Here is a 15,069-nt window from a genome sequence, read left to right as displayed (position 1 = left end):
TGGGACCCCGGGGTCACAACGTTGGCCGAAGGCAGTGCTAAACCGCTGAGCCACCCGGGCTGCCCAAGCTACTCTCTCTTTTTTTTTTTTTTTTAAATAAAATCTTCATTCTTTAAAAAAATGCAATAGTACACTGAGGCAGGTACTTTGGTATACTGCATGTAGCTCTGTGACATTTTCACTCAGTAATTTCATTTATGGGGTGTATCATAGAGAAATAGAGATGCAAAAATATTCATTGAAGCATTATTCATAGCAGAAGACCTCAAGTAACAAAGTCCAACAATATAGAATACTCGAGGAAAGTGTGTTGCTTTTAGAGCACAATCTTCTTGTCCTAGCAATTAAAGTGACATTTCCTTTCTTTTAAAAAATAAATTTATTTATTTATTTATTTTTAAATTCAACATTTAAAAATTTTTTTTATAATAAATTTATTTTTTATTGGTGTTCAATTTGCCAACATACAGAATAACACCCAGTGCTCATCCCGTCAAGTGCCCCTCTCTAAAGGGACATTTCCAAAGAGCTTGCAGTTACATAAGAAAATGCTCACAGCATTCTTTTTTTTTTTTTCCACAGCATTCTTTTACATGAAAACAAAAGGTGGAATTGGACCCCTGCCCCACACTTGACAACAAAATACATGCTAGGCTGGCGAATACCTGTACCTACACCTGCAGTTGTGACTACACCTGTACTCCGTCTATATCTGTACCTGCACCTATAGCCCGGTTTTAATTGTGCATGTGCACTTCCTTCCCATTTATCCTCTTACCCAGAGCTGTCTGGTACTGTCAACCCCTGACTTTTGGGGAATTTTTTTTGCAAGTTGGGATGGTTTTCCCTTCCCTTATGGCTGCTTTGCGTTTGTTTTCTCCTCAGGGCCACAGCTTGCTTGCTGTTGTGCAGGCTATGCTCAGCACCGCTCCAGAGAAAGCCTTCCCTTTGGAGTCTAGGTAAGCAGTGTCCACTAGATTTGGACAGTGCCCAACCTGCAGAGCTGGACATGGGAGCTCGGCTTTGTTTCTCAGATCCACTAAGTCCTTGGTCCTTCATCCATTTTTTTTTTTCAGCTGCCCAGCTCTTGTTATTGTCTCTTTTTACCTTTTCCCTGTCCATGTTTGGTCTACACCTTACAAAATCCGTTTGCTACAGTCTTTGTGGGGTTTTAGGAGAGGCTGGAAGTAGTCTCATGTGTTCAATCGACTTGGCACTCTCCTAAAGCATCACTTTTGCAATGAGAAGTATATATAATTAAAATGATTTTCATGAGAATTGGGAACCTGTTTTACTTTATGAGACTGTATTCTAGTCTCAGCTATAGTGAGTAACTACACGTGTTGCTCTATGTAAGTCCCTTTCTCCTTTAGGGTTAAAGTTGAATTGTCTATTAAATGATTCTGGGGATGCCTGGGTGGCTCAGTGGTTGAGTGTCTGCCTTCGGCTCAGGGTGTGATCCTGGAGTCCTGGGATCAAGTCCCACATCAGGCTCCCCACAGGGAGCTTGCTTCTCCTTCTGTCTATGTCTCTGCCTTTCTTTGTGTGTCTTTCATGAATAAATAAATAAAACATTAAAGAAAATGATTCTGGACTGGATATCTCAGAGTCCTTTCTAGTTGTTACAGTTTGTACCTGTATATGTTGATGTCAAACTAGCACAGCGCCTCCTACATGCTGGTTTCTCAGCAAATATTCAATAAAATGACCACCGAGGAACAAAGTTGCCTCTTTTTGTGCACAACCCTTCAAATTATTTTTATTTAAAACATTCTTTTATTAATCAAAAGAGGGCTGTGTGTTATATATTTACTTCAAGTATATACCAAATGGGAGAATTCACTACTTTGAGGTGTAGTGAAAGCTGATTATACTTATTCCTGGAGATAAAAAATGAGGGTTATAGTATAGACCTATAATCTCTATTTTTTTTTTTTTTTTTGCAATGGTTCATGAACTAATTCAGCTCAAGGGCAGCCAACATTTTCAGCTCACAAGTACACTGTACGTCAACCAAGGAGCTCGTCATGGAGTGGTTTTATGACTCATAAATATCTAGGTTTTTTTTTTTTTTTTTTTAAAGGCCACCCACATGAAGGTCTGAGTTAAGAGTTCTATAAAGATGCTCCATGTACCTGCGGTGGCAGCTTCTCACCTTTACTCCTGGCTTTTTAAGCCACTGGCCTCAGCAGATTTCATGATTCTCACTGTGGTGTTTTCTAAATTGGAACTTGTGAATCGAAAGACAGAAAGGCCATGGGGACTGATAGGGCTACGCCGCTGAATTCATGATGCTATTTTGGAAACTGTCTCGCCCAGCTCCGGGCAAAGCTGAATTCAAATCAATGAAATCGGATGCTTGCCAAAAAGTGGTTCAATTTTCATGATGTAGCAGTGCCTCAACCCTATCAGCTAATCATTTTCCATTTCAAAACTTAAAAAAAATGATCTGAAAACATTTGAAATTATTATTTTACTCTGTCCTGTGATTTTTTAAAAAAATTATTTATGATAGAGAGAGAGGCAGAGACACAGGCAGAGGGAGAAGCAGGCTCCATGCACCAGGAGCCCAACGTGGGATTTGATCCTGGGTCTCCAGGGTGCATCACCCTGGGCCAAAGGCAGGGGCCAAACAGCTGCGCCACCCAGGGATCCCTGTCCTGTGATTTTAATTGAACTTGGCTTGTTCCATAATTTTTAAAAGTGGGGTTTTTATCTTTTCTTTTTTTTTAATATTTTATTTATTTGACAGAGAAAGAGAGAGCGCGAGTCCACACACAAGCAGGGGGAGCAGCAGGCAGAAGGTGAGGGAAAAGCAGCCTCCTTTTGGGGCGGGGAGCCCGAGGAGGGGCCCAATCCCAGGACCCAGAGATCACGACCTGACCCGAGCAAGGCCTGGCAAATGCTTAACCTACTGAGCCAGCCAGGCTTTATCTTTTAATTAAGGCAGATGTTTTTCTTTGCCGCCACAATAATACAAATGAAACCACTGTCACTAAAACATTTAGAAGGTTCTCTGTAGGTGGTACCAATTGGGGAGTGTAAAGTAGCTATTAACAATATAAAGGTTCACTGAACTGTTACCTCCTTCCCTGCAAAAGCTGATACAAAAGAAAGGCAGAAATAACATTGGCCTTTACTGAGTCCTCACAACACCCCTTTGATGGAGGTATCATGATTCCTGTCTTACAGATGAAAAAAAAATTACTCTCAGTCCATTGGATGCAGTGGTACCATACCCACTTGACATACTTCCTTCTCTTGGTTTTCATGCATTGTAAAGACATCGAGAGGGCTGAAACAGAGAGTCACAGGATCCACTTAATATTTTAAAAGATCGCTCTTGCTGTTACGTGGAGAACAGGTCAGTAGGACAAAGAGGGGAGGGAATCTGGAGGAAGCTATTGCAGCAAAATAGATGAAATGTGATGGTGGCTTGGGGAGATACGGGGACACACCGGAGAAATATTGTAGAAGTAGGTGATCGCTGCGCGAGGGTAGCCAGAGAGGAGAAAGTAGAGGATAACGCCCACATTTCTTGAGCAATACAGGTACCATGTAGTCAGCAAGAAGATGAACTGGTGGGGAGAGATCAAGAGTCTGGTTTCAGGGACATCTGGGTAGCTCAGCGGTTGAGCGTCTGCCTTGGGCTCAGGATGTGACCACGGGATCCAGGGATAGTGTCCCCCATCGGGCTCCCTGCATGGAGCCTGCTTCTCCCTCTGTCTGTGTCTCTGCCTCTCTCTCTCTGTCTCTCACGAATAAATAAATAAAATCTTAAAAAAAAAAAAAAGAGTCTGGTTTCATGTGCGCCAGGTTGGAGACACCGGTAAGACCTGCGAAAGGAGACGTGGGGTCGGCAGGTAGCTACAGGGATCTGGAGGACAATAAATGATGTGAGAAGCTTCCCAAAGAGATTTGAAACCATAAGAGTGGATGATGTTTCTCTAGGAAAAGATCATAGAGAAAACACGAGGGGCAGAGGTCCCTGGAACACGGAGACCCACGGCCAAAGGGTCCAACTCATGCTGCCAACACGACTTGTTTGGCCCACGCCATGTTTTCTTCTATTTAAAAGTCAGGATATTTTACATACAAACCTAGACTTGAGATTTATCTTGGAAACAGAGATCTCTGGCCGTATATGCCCAATTCCCGGAGCGGAATCCTTGAGGGCAGCAGGAAGGCTGCCCTGCTTAGCTTAGGGCAAAGACGCTCTGGGTCTGCGGCCCTGGTTCATGGTACTTGGCCTGGGTAGATACGTACGTTTAAAACCTCACATTTAAGGAAAGGGTGGAAGAACAGGAGAGGAGGGTGAGCCCCCAAAGAGACTGAAAATGGGCAGAGATCGACTCGTTTCCTTCTTTTCTCTTCAGCATATTCAGGTTTCTCTCCCGTATAGGCCCGTACCCACCATCAGCAATCCATACCCAAAGAGACGAGGTACTGTGAGTACCACCGGTTCGGTTGGGTGGATTTTAAGGCTAACCCCGTCATCCAGTTTGTAGTCTGGAGTGTCTTTACCGCAGCGTTCATGAGCATCTGAGGAGATGGTGGGCAGAAAATACTCCATTTTATTTTATTTTATATTTTATTTTATTTTTTATTTTTTTGTGTTTTTTTTTTTTTTTACTCCATTTTAGATGGAGCCTTGTAACCTATTGTATTGACCCATAACTACCGCTTTCATACATTTCCACATTTAACTGTAAACAAAATCACTGTGGTTAACCAAAAACATTCTTCGTGTTGGGACGTATTCTATTGGGTCCGTAAATGATTAATAGCTTTGATCTTTCTCTTCCTTCTTTAAAAAACAAAAATTGCCTACAGGCTCGCAGGTTCCCTTTGTGAAATGGGCGTTGCCGTCGTATTTCTGCTGTGGCTGGTGTAAGTGCGCATAGAGTGTGCCTTCCTGAGACCAGAAGACACTGAGATCCGCCTTGCCCGACGTCGGGCCTCCCGGGCCTGCCCCCGTCATTTCCCCGATGACACCACTGTCATCGTTGCCATTTCAGGATCCCGCCACGCTCCCTCAGAAACAGGAGGCCCTTGGCAGACCTCCGTAGCACTGAGAGTGGGTGAGTTCCTCCCGGGCCATGTAGGGCTCAAGTTCTGTATTTTATTAGCTGATAACAATCTCAGCGCAGTATCGAGTCCTTAGTACCTGCCGGGGATCATGCCAAGTGTTTAAACAGATTGTCTAGTCTAATATTCAAAATCAACCCGTGACATAGTATTACGTCCATCTTCAGGTGCTAGAACTAGAGCTCGGAGAAGTTAAAGACCTCCTGAGCTGACGCTGCAGGGAGGGGTGGGAACTAGAATTCGAACCTAGTCCTGGCTCCGGAGTGCGTGAACTTGACCACATCTACACTTCAGAGGTGAGACCCTTAACCTGAGGATTAGCAGGTGCATCCAGGTACCTACAATCACACGCACGCCTCTATGGCTATGTGGTAAGGGGACTGCTTCCGCTGGATTCTCGCAGAAACCACCAAAAGCTTAACAAGCACCGTCCTCTGAGGAGACTGCGTCCTGGGTGAGCTCGAGGGCTCATTACTATATGCAGCAAGGGTGCTCGGCTTTCTTTCTGGTGCCTATTTTGGTTTACTTTGTGTTCTACTACCCCCTTTTTTTTTTAGACTTTTTAAAATTAATTTATTCATCATGAGAGACAGAGAGGGACAGAGAGAGATGGGGGGCGGGGCAGAGACACAGGCAGAGGGAGAAGCAGGCCCCATGCAGGGAGCCCGATGTGGGACTCGGTCTCGGGACTCTGGGGTCACGCCCTGGGCCAAAGGCAGGCGCTAAACCGCTGAGCCCCACAGGGATCCCCTGTGTTCTACTACCTTGACATGACACTTTTCATATGAAGTCACCGCTTTCCTACTTAATTGTTTCTTCGTGGTGGTTTTTCAAAGCTAAAGAAGAAGATCATCCTTCCCAGAATGAGGTTTGATATTTCCTGCCTGTCTCTGCTCACAATTAGCAAACACTGTGCTCAGAGGAACCTTCTTCATGTTGGGAGCAAAGTGGTGATGACTAGAACCCCCCAGGTGTCCTGATTCTCCAGGAGGCCTGGCGTTTCATGCCAGGAGCCGCTCTGCATCACATAAAAGCTTTTTTTTTTTTTTTTCCCATGAAAAATAAGGTTTCAAAGGAAAGTGGAGCTCTTCCGTCCACTGCTCCCAGCGCGTTTCTTCTTGAAAACAAGACCTCATCTCCAACCACTGCTGTAGACGCAAGAGCACCAGAGGGGAGATGCTCACCGGCCTGGCTGACTTGCAACCTTGTCTTCCCAGGTCTTCTCAGAAGTGAGGTTTTGGGGGGCCGGGGCACCGCCTACGGACTCCCCGTCCCGAGTTAGTCCGACTTTGAGTGGGCAAGCGGGTGTACGGTTGCCCAGGGAGCGCTACACATGGTACAAGTGGACCAGCTCGTCCAAAGTCACGTACCCAGGAAGGGGCAGCAACGGCAAGACATAAAGGTGAACTAAAACAGCCTCTACCTTTAGGTTGAACTCGATCTAGTACAGGAGATCAATCAGACTTGTACCTGCTACGTAAGTTTAATCGAAGGGGATAGATGCTAAACGTAGTATAAATAAAGTGCTAAAGAAACAAAGGGGTGGGGAGAATTTTGCCTCCAACTGGCTCATCCAAAGGGTTCATGAAGTAGGTCACAGGTAACCCAGTGGTGAGGTCTAACTGGTACTGGGAAGGGGGGGATGGCATTCGTTTTAGGCGGACCAGAATGATTAGGTGTCATCAGAGCAAACATCAAGGCACGTGGATTCAACGGTTGCTTAGGTCATGGACGATGACGAGCCCCGTGCCAGATGAATCTCAGAGGGATTTTGCACCCTTCCTGCCCTCTGTGCTCTCTCGTTCACGTTCACAGGGAGCTAGAAGGCTGGGAACTGCATCTCCCAGAATGCTTTCCCAGCTGGCTCCAAGGAGGTGGAGGGAGGGGGAAGAGGGAAGCTACTACACTTCTGGTTCAGGTTGTGGGTTCCAGAAGTGGTGGCAGTGGTTTCAACTGCTAACCGCCCGGAGTGGGGAGAGTGTGGGTTCCCAGTTAGCGTCAGGGCTGGTGGCTTCCCCAAAGAAGTAAGACAGCTCTGGCAACATCAGAAGAGCAGATACACACTCGAGAGCTCTTGGTAACACCCCTGGGTACACTATTTTTTTTTTTTTTTTTTTTTTTTAGTAAATCAACTTTACTGAAGCATGATTTACCTACACTAAATTGCATCTGTTTAAAGTATATAATTTGAGGGCACCTGGCTCAGTCAGTAGAGCCTGTGTGACTCTGGATCTCAGGGTCATGAGTTTGAGCCCATGGTATGCGTGGAGCCTAGTGTACAATGTGATCAGTTCTGATGGATGTGATGGGCGTATGTATCTGTGCAACCACCATTACGATCCTGAGGGTGTTTTGAGATAAAATTTCTGTTTCCTCCCAAAGTGTCCCAATGCGTATGTATCTGTGCAACCACCATTACGATCCTGAGGGTGTTTTGAGATAAAATTTCTGTTTCCTCCCAAAGTGTCCCAATGCCCCTTTATGGTCAATCCTTCCTTCAGTTACTGGCTTCCGGTGACATCTGATCTGTTTTTTTGAAAAAGTTAACTCTTTTTCAGATTTTTTTTCAACACTGGTATAATTGACATTTAGGGCTGGAATTATCCAACCCCAAATGCTGTGCGTGTGTGTGTGCGGGGTTGTCCTGTGAATTGTAGGATGTAGCAGCACCTTGATCTCTACCCACTGAATGCCAGTAGTGTCATCCTCTCCCCCACTGAGACAACCAAAAAAGCCTCCAGACATTGCCTAATGTCACTGGAGAGGCTAAATCACTCCCAGTGAAGAATCGTGGCTCTAATTTAAGGTGCATTTTCTAGAATTTTATATAAATGCCATTTCCTGGCACGGCGCACTCGCTGGCGTCAGGGTTTCCTTCACTCAGTCTACTCATTTTGAGACCCATCCATGATGTTGCATGTATCAATAATTCATTCCTTTTTATTGCTGAATAGTATTCCATTGGATGGATATATCACAGTTTGCTTATCTACTCACAAGGTGACACACATTGCAGTTATTTCCAGGGTTCGGCTATCCGGAATCAAGCTGCTATGAGCATTTGCATGCAAGTCTTTTGGAGGACATACATCTTCATTGCTCTTGAGTAAACACCTAGAAGTGCAGTGTTGGATCCATATGGTAGGTATATGTAAATTATATAAAAAATGGCCAAACTCTGTGTGTGTGTGTGTGTCAAAAGACCATAACTCATTAGATTCACCCTCAAAACAATTTTCAAATACACAACATTTTCAAATACACGCTCCTCTCCACTCTAAGTACATTGTTGTGCAACAGATCCCCAGAATCCTCTCTCTCTGGCCCTCTCCATGTGCTCTCTCTCTCTCAAAATAAATAAATATATTTTTTAAAATGCCATTGAGATTTTGGTAGGGACTGAATTGGACCTGCAGATTATTTGGGGTAGTGTCAACACATTACAATATTAAGTCTTCTAATCCATGACTATGGGATATTTTTCCATTTATTTGTGTCTCTTCAATCTCCTTTGGAAATGCTTTTTGCTGTTGTTGTTGTTGGTTTTAGACAGGGAGAAGGACGGTAGGCAGAGGGAGAGAGATAACCTGAAGTAGGCCCCACACTGAGCACAGAGCCCAACATAGGGCTCGATCTCACAACCCTGAGATCATGACCTGAGCTGAAATCAAGAGTCAGGTGCTTAACTAACTGAGTCACCAGGTGCCCCTCTTTGGGCAATATTTTATTTATAGTTTTTAGTATACAAGTCTTTCATCTCCTTAGTTACATTTATTCCTAAATACTGTATTCTTTTTGGTGTTATTGTAAATTAGATTATTTTCTTAATTTCCTCTCAGGTTATTCATCATTAGTGTTATAGAAAAGCAGTTGTTTTTTGTGTGTTGATTTTGTATCTGCAATTTTGCTGAATTTATTTATTAGTGCGGATAGGAATTTTTTTGAATCTTTGGGATTTTTCTACATATTATCACGTCATCTTCACACATAGATCTATGACTTTTTCTTTCCAATGTGGATGCTTTCTACCTTTTTCTTGCCTAACTGCTCAGGCTAGGACTCAGTGCTGTGTTAAATAGAAGTGGTGAGAGTCAGCAAGCATCCTTGTTCTGTTCCTGATCTTAGAGAAAAAGCTTTCAGCTTTTCACCGAGTACGATGTTTGTTGTGGGCTATTCCTATGTGACTTTTAAGACACTGAGGTAATTTCCTTCTATTTCTAGTTTATTGAATGTTTTTTATCATGACTGTGTGTAGAACTCTGTCAAATGCTTTTCCTGAATCAAGATGATCCTGGTATATCACATGTTGAAGATCTAGGATCCATTTTAAGTTAATGTTATATATGGTGTGAGGTAAGGCTTGGCGTTCATTTTCTCCCCAAGATTTTTGTGATCAGCTTCTTGTATTAAATTCCCCTCTTTTTAAATACCTAGAGTGATTGCCATTTTCCTGACTGGCCTCACTGATTACAGTGATGAGGCTGGAAAGGCAGGCTGTACTAAAATGAAGAGGAATTTGAATGCCAGGCTGAAAAGTCATGAACTCCCCCCCACCCCGCCCCACACACATGGATTTTATTATCCTGTGCATAAGAAGTACTTGCTTAAATTGCGGAAAAATAAACAGTCTCAGTATCTTTCTCAACAAAATAGTGATAATAATACTTTTTTTTGTAGACTATGACATTTGGTACATTTATGTATATATACACATACGCACGCATGTGCGTGCACACATACACACGGTGCTCTGCTTCAGCGTGTGTTACACATGCTACGCCAGATGATGCACTGCTAGCATTGTATTTAATAAATTTACTCAGAATCTGCTTTATTCATTTCCCATTTAGATTCTTGGCTTCTTCCTTCTTCACCCATTAACGTGCTGGCAGACAATGGGTACCCTTTCTTTCCCGGTCACCACCCCAGTGTTCTGTTTCCTCAGTGTTATTGGATGTAGGCTGATGCATCAACATTTCGTCAAGAGCTCATTCACCATGTGACAACCTCATCCCTACTGCTTGTGTAAGTGTCACCCTGTTACAAGATAGTAACACAAGAGTCAGAGGAAACTAGAGAACAGGGTTCTGATGGAAACAAGAAGTCTGGTTTAAAGGTCAAGCTGCAGAACATGGCAAAGTAGGGAATCTTTCACTTCTCTCTGGAAGGGATGGGGGGGCAGAAGTAGGAACACAGTTTCTTACACATGCCTTATTTATTTATTTATTTATTTACTTACTTATTTAAAAATTTTATGTATTTATTCTTGAGAGACACAGAGAGAGGCAGAGACACAGGCAGAGGGAAAAGCAAGCTCCCCGCAGGGAGCCCAAGGCACCATATTACCTGCCTTTAGGGCTAATCCCTAAGAGTCTCCCCAAACTGCAGGGCTCTGCTTTTTTGCTGAGTTAGGGTTCCTGCTTCCTAAATCAATAATTCCTGGTGTAAGGAGAGAAGGGGGTGGCCCGAGGAGGTCCCTTCCTTCTCCCTCTACACTTTCCTAGGTGATCCGACATGGGGCTTGATCCCTAGGATCACCACCTTAGCCAAAGGCAGACGCTCAACCACTGAGCCACCCAGGTGCCCCACATACCTTTTTAAAAGAAAGAAGCATTTTCAATAGGGATTCTGCTGAAATGTAAGTCCTCAAGAAGGACCTAAGCAAACAGTAAGGCAATAAACAGTTCAGTGCTAGAGGCTGGACACTGCCAAGAGCATATTTGGGTCTCTGTGTGTGGGCATCATTTTTACATCAATCTGTTCTACTACCAAAATCGATTTAAAGTTTTTACTATGAAAAAAAAAGTTTTAACTATGGTTGTCATTTCTGACCATTCTGACCAACTGCTTCCCCAGAAAGCACATGGAGAAGCCTGCTTATAAAACTTCAAGACTACAAGTCATTTGTTTAGAAGAATCCCTGGTTGCCTCTGCCTCCTCCAACAAATGCTGCATAATTCACCTTTGGCTGGTGCGAGAATAGGTTACGACCTCGTGTTTTGGGGTACAGTGGGAAGACTCAAAGGGGTGGCACAAATAAGCCCTCAAAAACTGCTAGATTCATCTTAGTTAGCTAAAGAGGCCTGGCATTTTGACCGAGAGCATGAGTTGGTATCCCAACAACAAATTACTAAAATTCACAGTAATTGAGATGGATATGCCTTCCTGGAAAACCTAATACATTCTATCTAAAGCACATAATAGCAAGAGCAGTGGTCCAGTCATACATTATAAGATCATAACCTAATCCATTCCTCTGGCTCACAGGATGCCATTTCTAACTCCTTGTGTTTAGAGTAAAAACCAGAATTTTAATCAATATTTGGCCATGCAATGGGAATTCCTTGCCATGAGTTTAGAGTAAAAAAAAACCAAAAGGAGATAGAAATGATGTAATGTGACATAATGATTAGAAAGATATATTTGATTATTCATATGACCAAAATATATTTCTTAGATATATTTGATCTTCATCCACAGTTTCTGAAAACACTTTAGAGCCATAAAGATGAAATGAGTGTCTTATTATTAATGAAGGTGGCTTCTGGACCTCATCAAGGGCAGGAGATCCAACCATATGATCAGAGGGTTGGATCAATCCCACTCCAACCTCCAGGGAGAGGAGAGGGGCTGGAAGGTTCAATCAGCCAATGACTTAGTCATGACGATGTAATGGCGCCTTCATAAAGACCCAAGAGGATGTCGTTTTGGTCCCTTTTTTTCTAAGAACTTCCACACTTGGAGAACCAGAATGCTTCAGGGTCAGGCACCAAGCTCCTTGGGGGAAGAAGCTCCTTTGTTCGAGAACTTGCCATATGCACCTCTTCATGTTGTTGATGAAGCGCAGAGCCAGACATGAGGCTCCATCTCATGACCCTGAAATCACAACCTGGGCCAAAACCAAGAGTCAGATGCTTAACCAACTGTGCTACCCAGGTGCTCCTGTGCTAGCAAATTAGTTGAACCCAAGGAGGAGGTTGTTGGAACCAAAAATCTATAGCTGGTCTATCAGAAGCACAAGGAGACAGCCTGGGCTTATGACTGGCATCAGAAGTGGTTGCGGGGGGCGGGGGGCGGGGGCTGTGGGACTAAACCCTTAACCTGGGGAATCTGATGCTATCTCCACGTAGATGGGGTCACAATTGAGTTGTACTCTCGGACATGCTGCTGGTGTCTCAGAATTGCTTGGCGCTGTATATGGGGGACCTCCATCCCCTCCACCGGACTTGGATCAGGGACCACTAAAGAGGCAAGCTGATCAATCAGTTAAGGGGGCATGACGGGAAAAGCGTATGAGTGGGGGGCTCCATTAAGCTAAGCCAGACATTTGTCCTCCACTCTGGCCCTCGGGGAGAGAAACCACTGCTCTTCTATTCTCTTGGGCCTCCTTTGTTACATAGCCAAGCACATGAAGCCAGAAGAGCTTTAGGGTCTACTTATCACTCACTCTTTCAATCCAGTAAGGTAATGGACAGGAAACACTTAGCCTAGTTTCTGGTTCAGAGAAACCCTTAATAATAAAATGTAGGTTTTCATGGCGGTAACGGAGAAGCTGGAACTGCTGTTCAGGTTGTTTGCAGGTGGATGAATCCATCTCACCCACTTCTAAGTGAGGAGGCACACGAGGAACCCATAGTCATGTGCTTATTACAACGCTTATTATTATGTTGGTGTTGAGACGAGGTGTTCTAACTACTTCTTCTTCTTCTTCTTCTTTTTTTTTTTTAAAGATTTCATTTATTTATTCATGAGAGACACATAGAGAGAGGCAGAGACACAGGCAGAGGGAGAAGCAGGCTCCTCATGGGGAACTCGACATGGGACTCGATCCCAGGACCTCAGGATCACCACCAAAGGCAGACGTTCAACTGCTGAGCCACCCAGGAGTCCCCGTGTTCTAACTTCTTAAACAGCTCCTTCCAACTCTTCATTTCCCCTTTACAAGCACATTCTCAAACTTAAAAAAAGAAAGCCATCCTCCCTTTGGATAAATATACAAATCTTATCCCTCCCCATGACAGTCTTGATGCCTACATCCCCCATTACCTCGCCCTGGAGAATCACTGCCATTTTTCTTGAATCCCTACCTTTTAGGAAGATTTTGTTGAACTCTGAAGTGAGTACCTTTAAAAAATGATTTGCATTTGGGTGTTTTCCAGATATTAAATTAAATCATGAATTTATGGAATGCTTTTCCAGACTCACTATCACTAATCATTGGTTAAAAGGTTGAAGTCCCTAAGTGCTTTATCTGGGTTTGGTACCTCTTTAAAAATCTCCCAGTACCTTGAAGCAGATTTTCTTGGTGGGAGTGAGGGGAATGGGGCTAGATACTAAAAACAAAAAAAGTCACAAAAGCGTAGGGAGGAATACAGTGACCGAGGGTGCTATGCCTCCATCACCGAGCACTGATACTGGTTTCCAAAGTCACCTCCTCAGAGAAGCTGTCCTCTGAGCTAATAGCCCCTGATCACTCTCTGATGACTTATCTGGCCTTATTTTAATTTTATTTTTGATAGTCCTATGCTAATATTCTATTCTATACATTATGTCCTTCTGTCTCGTTCGATATAGTGTCATGTGCATGAGGCCAGAGACATCAGCACCACAAGATTCCCCAGCACAGAAAGAAGAGTCTGGGTTCTACTAGGCTCTGAATAAATATTCACTTCATAAACCATATTATATTTCGGTTTGTCTTTTCAATAAAAGCGAAAACAGCAAAATCACATTTGTTGCCTTTGTACGTCATTTCTAGTTTTATACTCCCAACAAAGCAACCACTGATATGACTTGACAGGACTCTTTACAGTACGTTTTATTTTTTATTTTTTTAAAAAAGATTTCTATTTATTTATTGCAGAGAGACACACAGAGAGGCAGAGACCCAGGCAGAGGGAGAAGCAGGCTCCATGCAGGGGCCCGATGTAAGACTCGATCCCAGGACCCTGCGGGGGGTCACGACCTGGGCCAAAGGCAGATACTCAACCACTGAGCCCCCCAGGGGCTCATCCCTACAGTACATTTTATACAAACATGTATGTGTGTGGTGGTGGGGGTGAGGGAGGGCTCACGTGCCCAGAAATCTATGCAGGTAAGAGATATACCTATGAGTAAGTTAAGTGCTATTTTGTGTAAGTATTAAATTTTTTACACAAATGAAAGCTTGATGTAAATGTTATTTTTCAACTTATTTTTTCTTAATCTTGTTTTTGAGATTTAATCATACTCTATATTTAATTCTGTTTAAGTGCTGCTAACTAGTCCATCTAAAAATATGCTACATTCTATTTGTCCTTTTCTAAAAAGAAAGACGCTTAGATTATTTATAATTTCTATTGTAACAATTCTTCCTTGTATGTATCTTCCAGGACATTTTCCATAAAATGTTAGTTTTCTTTTCCTTTCCTTCTTTTCGGAGTAAGAACACATGGTCACTTTCTTCCCTAGGGAAGAGGTATTTTAAGGAGTTTTATGCAGCTCCTAGGTGCTATCATTCTTTTGGCTTTCAGAAAGTAAACATCAGAAGAACAAAAGAAATGAGGAAGCGTAAATGACCACTTTCAATCGATGGTCCCAAGAAAGAATGAAAGAATTGTTTTAAGCCCTTTTTCACAATTATCACTATCATTATTCTGTCTTCATCGTCACCATCATTTGCTCTACTTTATCAAGTTCTGTGAGACCCCTGAGCTCCTGTGAGAGCCGCTGCCTGAGTCTCAGAAGGGCCGTTTCCCCCAAGGTCTCCCGCAGCGCCTCAGTGGCTGAGCTAGGCCTTGAACCCGGCCTCCTGTTCTTGCCTCGGTGCTGCTGATGGTGCTCGGTGCTCAGTGCTCCATAGCAGTCCAGGGGTCGGCTAGGGACCAGCGGGCGCTGCTGTGGTGCAGGAGGACGGAGGGGAGGACCGAGGCGGGGACAGAGGGGAGGACGGAGGGGAAGACAGAGGGGAAGACGGAGTGGGGGATGGAGGGGAGGAAGGGG

The 15,069-nt window shown here is 43.7% G+C and overlaps 1 protein-coding gene across 2 annotated transcripts in view; it reads right to left on the bottom strand.

Moving 5' to 3' along the window:
* The window catches only part of RNF150 (ring finger protein 150), a 241,742-nt gene that overhangs the window by 8,767 nt on the left and 217,906 nt on the right, over positions 1-15,069 (bottom strand). The window lies entirely within an intron of this gene.

The sequence above is a fragment of the Canis lupus genome, chromosome 19 (genome assembly GCF_011100685.1).
Source record: "Canis lupus familiaris isolate Mischka breed German Shepherd chromosome 19, alternate assembly UU_Cfam_GSD_1.0, whole genome shotgun sequence".
Lineage (NCBI taxonomy): Eukaryota > Metazoa > Chordata > Mammalia > Carnivora > Canidae > Canis > Canis lupus.
The sequence above is the reverse complement of the archived record's forward strand: the minus strand, read 5'-3'. Positions and strand labels throughout refer to the sequence as shown.